At 39.6% G+C, this 7,399-nt stretch overlaps 2 protein-coding genes across 2 annotated transcripts in view; both read right to left on the bottom strand.

Moving 5' to 3' along the window:
* Window positions 1-1,442, bottom strand: part of LOC103480812 (gastrula zinc finger protein XlCGF26.1-like) — a 22,085-nt gene extending 20,643 nt beyond the window's left edge. Inside the window, exon 1 of the mRNA XM_017310391.1 lies at window positions 1,429-1,442. The gene's annotated coding sequence lies outside the window, so the exon portion shown is untranslated. The remainder of the gene's footprint in view (window positions 1-1,428) is intronic.
* Window positions 1-7,399, bottom strand: part of LOC103480814 (gastrula zinc finger protein XlCGF57.1-like) — a 20,552-nt gene that overhangs the window by 10,468 nt on the left and 2,685 nt on the right. The window lies entirely within an intron of this gene.

The raw sequence follows: 7,399 nt of genomic DNA on the forward strand, positions 1-7,399 counted from the left end.
GTCAAAAGTAGACCTAAGGTTTATCTTGGTCAGACACTGAAAGGTAAAGGTAATTTCATTTATATAGTACATTTTCAGTAACAAGGCAATTCAAACTGCTTTACAGTAGTTAAAAGGAAAAAACTAAATAACATAACTAATTCCTTTTCTGGTTTGAATATAAAAGCAGTCTAAAAATTTGCAAAGGTAGTTTTTCTGGACTTTCCAAGTGTGCTCTAAATTTGTAAAAGTAATGAGTATTCCATAGTTTCTAAGTAATAATAAGTCAATGTTCCTGATCTGGAAGAATTTTTTCTGGATTCTAAGTTTGTTCTAATTTCTTTTCTGGGTTAAAAGTCAGTACTCCACAGTTTCTAACAAAAGATGAAAAAAAAGGAAAGGACACATTAGGGCAAATGGCAACATTTAGATAAAACAAAGACATAAGTGAAGGCGATGACATCACAGGCTATGAAACCACGTTGCTCAACTTCCCGGCAGAAGTGTGATAAGATATTATCTAGTCATGTCCATGGGAGCGCTCAGTTGCACAGCTGCATGGATAACATGTTTATATATCTTCAAGGAGATTGGAAACATGCTGCCTTTCCAAGGCCACACGGGGGAAGCCAATTCAGAAATGGAATGTCTTAGGTTGGGTAGATTATGAATTTCAATCTTCCCTAAAGTCTCTCCGATACATCTCAGTCCTCAATTACCCAAATTACTTTGGTCGTTCGACTGAGCCGAAACTAGGAACTTCTAAAAGATCGATTCTATCCCGCTAGTGAGTTTTAGAGTCCTCAGCAGGGCCGCGAGTCTCAGCAAGACTCACATCCAACTTGCGTCTCTGTCCACGCCAACAGGCTGAGTGTTCACTAGTTCGGCTAATTCCGTCACAAATTTGTCGATAAGCCAGGAATCCACAAGCTCCAAACAGCAGACATCCTGTTATCATGAATAAATCCAGGGTGAATCCTGCCGGGTGTGTCCCCGCAGGATTAGAGGGCTCTCACGTGCCCAGATTTCTCGTTGAGAAAAATTGATTGAATTGAGAAATTGGTTGAGCAGATCCATAATTAGTAGATTTGGAGGATGTGCAAAGAAAAGCTCCAAAAATATAGAAAAGACAGGACAAAAACAGCAAGTAGGGCAGGCCAGGACAGGGAGGGAGCAGAGGAAAAAAGCATCTGTCTTCGCCGAGAGCGAGAGAGAAAAGACACAGTCACAGTGAATCACTGGCAGCCTGCAACAATCTGCTGACTTAAACATTTCTACTTGCTGTTTACATCATCCGACCAGATTTTCCATTCGATCTGATGCCAAAAAGGATCTGTGGTGATTTGTTCCTAACACCTCAGATGTCTGAATGAGTTCTCATGTGAAGAGTTAAGGTCTTTCTTTCACCGTAACTCTTTCCACAAGTCCCACAAGAGAAAGGCTTCTCACCTGTATGAATTCTCATGTGANAGCGTACCTCATCTCTCCAGTCTACTAAAACAATTTTACACTGATTTCAAGTAATTGGGTCACAGTTTATTGAGAACTCCTGCTCGTGTTCTCACTAAAACCAGGAACATAGAGCACATAACTTCATGTATAAAGTCCCTACGCTGGCTCCCTGTAACGCAGAGGATAGAATAGAAAAATACTGTTGTTGGTTTATAAATCACTGAACGGTTTTGCACCACAATACATTAAAGATCTGCTGTTGTATCAACCTTCCAGACCCCTCAGGTCTTCTGGTTCTGCTCTGCATCCAGAACCAGAACCAAACAAGGAGAAGCAGCATTCAGCTTCCATGCACCACAAATTTGGAACAAACTTCCAGAAAACTGTAAAACAGCTGAAACACTTGACATCCTTTAAATCTAGACTAAAAACCCGCCTGTTCAGAGTTGTATTTGAAACATAATCATTTACAAATTTAATGATAGCTCTTGACTTTATGTAATGTTTTGTTTATTTTATGTTGCTTGACTCTGTGATTTCGTGTTTTTATTATGTAAAGCACTTTGAAATGCCTTGCTGCCGAAATGTGCTGTACAGATAAAATTGGATTGATTCACCTAGAAGCTAATATAAAAATACCTACAAATTATAAAAAGGACTCAAATTGAATGAGTATGCCTCATCTATACAGACTGGTAGAACAATGTCACACTGATTTTTAATCAATAAGTCACAAGACCTGGAAGCTATTGAAGAAAATATTATATTATTTAATATTAAAATTATTGAAAATAATGTATATGACTTTAAAATTTAATAGATGCTATTTTGTCACATGTAAAAGCATGAATTAGCACTGACAGTTAATCGGTTACAATTCAAGTCATTTATTAACATTTATTTGACAGGAATGTTTGGTTCGGGGCGCTGCGGCCGGTGTTATAGATCAACTGGTGGCTAAATAAACTGGTTGAAACCTATGGGCACCGCAGATGTTTCCAAATTGTAGGTGGCTGTGTCGATGCCTGATTAAAAAAGCTACTTGCGTGAAAAAATCCTTTGCAAAACTTTACTATAAATCCCATTTGACGCAAATATGTTTAATGTTGCATGTGAAAATTATGTTTCAAAACAATTTTCTAAAGAACAGCACTCATTGCGCTTCGAAAACACCACATTTGAGCATAACCAGATCAATGAATAGCACAATCAAATTCACATTCAGGTTCACCAGAATACATTAATTCCAACTCATGAATAACGCAATGTAAACCTAAGTAGATAGTTTCTGCTTTTTGTAACCAGCACTGATCTGAAAAACACTGGAATTGACTCTCAAGTACCTGTTACGAGTTGCTTACATTACAGGTAAACAAAAGGTAAATAGTAAGTGTCACATTGTTTAGCGACACTTACTACCCACAGTAAGTGTCGCTAAACAATGAGGTGGTTGTAATATTTAATCAAATTTAACTTGCATACCTAATGGTGTTGCTTGTGTTGTTTACGTGTCCAAATAGAGAGGAATATCAAGTAATGTCGATAAGTTGTACTGTAATAAAATCTCATCTAAATGATATAAAGTTAACAGCTAATGTTGGTGGTGGTGATATCCAAACTGACAAGCCGAAATTATAATAATAAACGTCCCTACATGTCAGATACCACCAACAGATTATGAGTCATATCTACAGTATTTGTTCTGGTGTTCTCTACTGGGAAACAGTTTGCAAGCTGTTGAAGAAGGGAAATCAAATTAAAAACAGAACGAGCCGCATTAAGATTAACTAGTGACAGTCAAACGGGGTCCTCAACGCAGATGTTTGTAAAAAAATTTAGGTGGCTTTGTCGTTTCCTGATCAAAACCCGACAAACGTAAATAAACGGATATGAAAATGTCTCTACTTTCTCCAAGAGCTCTTAAAACATAATTGTATGAAGGAATATTGAAGAATACATAGAAAGGTCACTAAAATATACCCCACTTCAAAGGAAACTATACTAAACAGAATTTGTACTACCACCCTGCATTGTTAGAGTAATGACGATTATTTTAAGTCTTTTCAGTCTTATGTTGACTGACATGCTCTGCAAACATATCAATAAATATAAACAGTTATAATATCATGCAAACTAATTAATTGCCCATTTAATGAAAGCACATTATTTCGTTTTCACTTTAAGACTTCACTCGGCTGCAGAAGCAAAGCTGTGCAACTTGGTAATCTGACAATATTCTTACAGTTAAAGTTTGCCTGGCAAACCTGTTAAACAATATTACCTCAGAAATGTTGGCAACAAGTGAATTATGCTATTTATTTTTGTAGAGAATAAAATAGACTGGTCCAAAAAGGGAAACAGACGATGGCGCTGCTAAATAAACCCGTACCAGCAGTCGCTGAGTTCAGAGCGCACCGTTTTAACCACTGACCTATGACGACAGCTGAGAGTCCGATGTTCCTACCCGACATTGATTGTCATCTAACGCAGTGGTCCCCAACCTTTTTATTACCGCGGACCGGTTAAGACATGGAAATTTTGCTGCGGCCCGGGGTGAAGGGTGATAACCGTCAGATAAGGCTTCTGCATGTTGGTGTTCCCGCTAAATCCTTAATATACCCAATTTGGGTTGTCTTGGCCCTTTTATCGTTCCCTGACTGGGAACGATAATAGGACCTGTTGAATGTGACAGGTAGCGGTGACGTAAGAACAGAGGGGAATCCCAACCAGCTGACATATCGCGCAACTGAGAGTCCGGTGGATATCGGAGATGATATGTGGAAATGTTTATTATTAAATCTAAAGGTCATTATTATGTTTATTCAGTTAAAAATGTTAACTATGAAAAAATAGTCACCTCCAAATCATAGTGCAGCAAATAGAGCAGCTGCTCCCGTCGTCTTTCATCCACCGCCTTTTCTTTTAGTTACGTCTTTTATCTCTTAAAATGACTCCACAAACTATCACTATTGCTTCTACATCGTCATCCGTGTTTGGTTATTCTAAATTCCCGTTTGCTATCTTGGGAGTTTTACTGAATTATCATCGCATGTTCGTGACTGGAATCGGTTCGTGTTGCTCCTGCCTTGGAGACACGAACCCATCGAACCTGTTGGACTTTTATCAGCTCTGTGATCACAGAGGTTTGGAGAATTGGCTGACAATTCTTAAATCTTTCCATCTAAACCAGACTTAAGACTCACAAGCTCTACTCATCTCCTCACTATGGTAATGTTTACATATCCCTTCAAAATAAGGTACAGATGCCCCACAAAAACGAACATTTTACTTTCGTGACAATTTTAACTTATTTTAACTTGACTAACAGGAGCCCTGAGCTTGTTTCTCTGCAACCAGACTGTCCCATCTGGGAGTGATGAGAGACAATAACACCCGAATTGTTGCTTATATCCACAGCCTGCTTGGTTTCTACGTGGCAAAGCAGCTTGAAGCTTCGTTGCCTCATTAACAGCCGGTCGCCGCACGTTACGCAGAGCGGGCTTGTAATGTGGGACTCTCCTACCGGTCCAGGATAAATCCATTCTCCTGTCTCTTCTCTGGGCCTTTTCCCCTTTGCAAAGAAACTTTCCAAAGTCATCTGATCTGTTTCTTACTCTTTTGCTGCTTGTGGGCTCAGTGTTGGCGCGCAAGTAACCGAGAGAATCCGGTTAAAGGATTTTCAAAATAAAAGATCCTCCAGACTCAAATAATACTTAAAACGGAAATATGTAATTATTTCTTGTGCGGCCCGGTACCAATTGGTCCACGGACCGGTACCAATTGGTCCACGGACCGGGGTTTGGGGACCACTGATCTAACGGACACCCCGCGCTTTAGGAAGCAAGCCTGGATTAACTGGCGACACTTTCAGAATCTCAGTTTGAGTGAAGATTTTAACCTGTTTCTGATGGAAACGTATATAAGACAATTGTTTTTTCAGTGATGTCTCATATGGTTGAGAATTACGGTCACTTGATGAAAAGAATAAAGATGTTTAGTTAAATCACGAGAAAAAATAACAATAAGGAAGAAATGACACTGCCACATAGATCTGAGGTGGCCATCTCTTCTGTAAATGAGCTAGGAAATAAAGTGTAACATTGCAGAAAGAGTTAAAAAGATTTCGCTGTAGTTTCTGTGGATACCTATTTGAAATATCACAATATGCGGAATATGTGGAAAAACTACACAGCCAGTCGATCGTTTTAAACATTTTATTTTTAATCCCAAGGCTCTTTAACATTTATGTCGGCTTTCAGGGAATAATCTTTGCTTTGAGATCATCGAGATCTATTTTGATCTTCCTTTGACGAGTTTCAACCTCTGAAGCAACACATAGCCAAGTTCTGCGTAATTTACATGTTTTGATGGTTTTGCAGATGAACTTTAAAAAAAAAAGGCAACATACCATAATAGACCAATAAAGTCTTTCTAGTTGGTTATTCCCGAGATCTTAATGGTTGTTTTACGGAATCGGATAGTATTTTTGCAAAGATTTGTAGTTCTTTAAGCTTATCGTATTGTTTACTTCCTGGTTCGATAAAGGGGTCCTAAAAAAGCCACGCCCACAGAAACATCAAGTCTTTTCCAGCTGCCACCACCCGTTGATTTAGCCACCAGTTGATCTATAACACCCGGAGCGGTGGAGAACCGCTGGCCGACATTAGCGTTCATAAATCGGATCAACCTTGAGCTAAACGCCGCTCACTCCGCGGAGCTCGAACTATCTTCACTGCGGTGGGTGACCGTGACGTCATCGGCCAAAATTATAACTTTTAATATCTCAAAGACGAAAGTTGCACAAACGACAGTTTCAACGGCACAAACGGAGCACTAATGAAGTCGCCCACTTTGGTTTGTTTTAGAGCAAGATGGGGTGACGGTGACGTCATCGGCCAAAATTATAACTTNCGGATTGGAAGCGTCTCCGGTGTTCTGATGGTTTCACTTGCGGAGCAGATTTATGTCTAAAAGATTTATAGGTTTATATTTGAAGTTGGGAGAGGACCAATCACACAGCTGATGTCTCCTGCGCTGCTGCTACTTTTTCTCTGAAGTTTACCCAGCTCGAATCCCACTCAGCTCCTTTCACTCAAACTGGACACAAGCTGACCTTATGAACATTTACATCAACTCCCTTGAGAAATTATGTTGTAGAGAACATCAAGGTAACAGTTTAAAACAAACCACGTTAGCTCTGGTTGCGTAGCTCTATGTGAACCAAAGGAATAACTTGTAGGTGTGCTGTCAGAGATACAGAGAATGATTTATATTTGTGGACAAAGAATTATATGAGGCGTTTATGTCTCAACACGCTACCTCAAACGTGGCTCTGTATTCCCTCCCTGTAAAGTTTATGAATGTTCCCGGTCAGCCAGAGCGTTAGTGGTTAACGAACCAACGCTAACCTCATCATGCAGGCTCAGTCTGGTGAGGAGCTTTCAGCTCGCCTCGTAGTCACGCATCACGCTGGTTTTATATTATTTTATCATTATTTTTAGTATAATTTTCCTGGATAAAGGATGCATCAAACCATATGAAACACAGACAGAAATGGAAGAGCTACTAAAGCCACATTAGCAGCAGGCACTGTAAAACAAGGGGAACGGTACCTGATGGGTAAAATTGAGCATTAAAATGCATTGCCCTGTTTATATATATAATTGTTCAAAAAAAATAAAGGGAACACTTAAACAACACAATATAACTCCAAGTAAATTTGTTTGAGTGTCCGTAGTTCCCTACTCGCGTGCTTTCTCAGTGCTCATCACGACCACGCGCGTATTTTGCTGCGTGGGTGGGGCGGAGCAGCTGTGTGAAGCTGACACCCCACCCACGTCAAAAAATCCAGCAAATAGTCTGAATGGTTAGTGCTCCGTTTGTGCAGGTTTGTGCCATTAAAATWTTCGTTTGTGCAGCTTTCGTCTTTGAGATATTAAAGGTTATAATTTTGGCCGATGACGTCACC

This window comes from Poecilia reticulata, linkage group LG18, assembly GCF_000633615.1.
Source record: "Poecilia reticulata strain Guanapo linkage group LG18, Guppy_female_1.0+MT, whole genome shotgun sequence".
Taxonomy (NCBI): domain Eukaryota; kingdom Metazoa; phylum Chordata; class Actinopteri; order Cyprinodontiformes; family Poeciliidae; genus Poecilia; species Poecilia reticulata.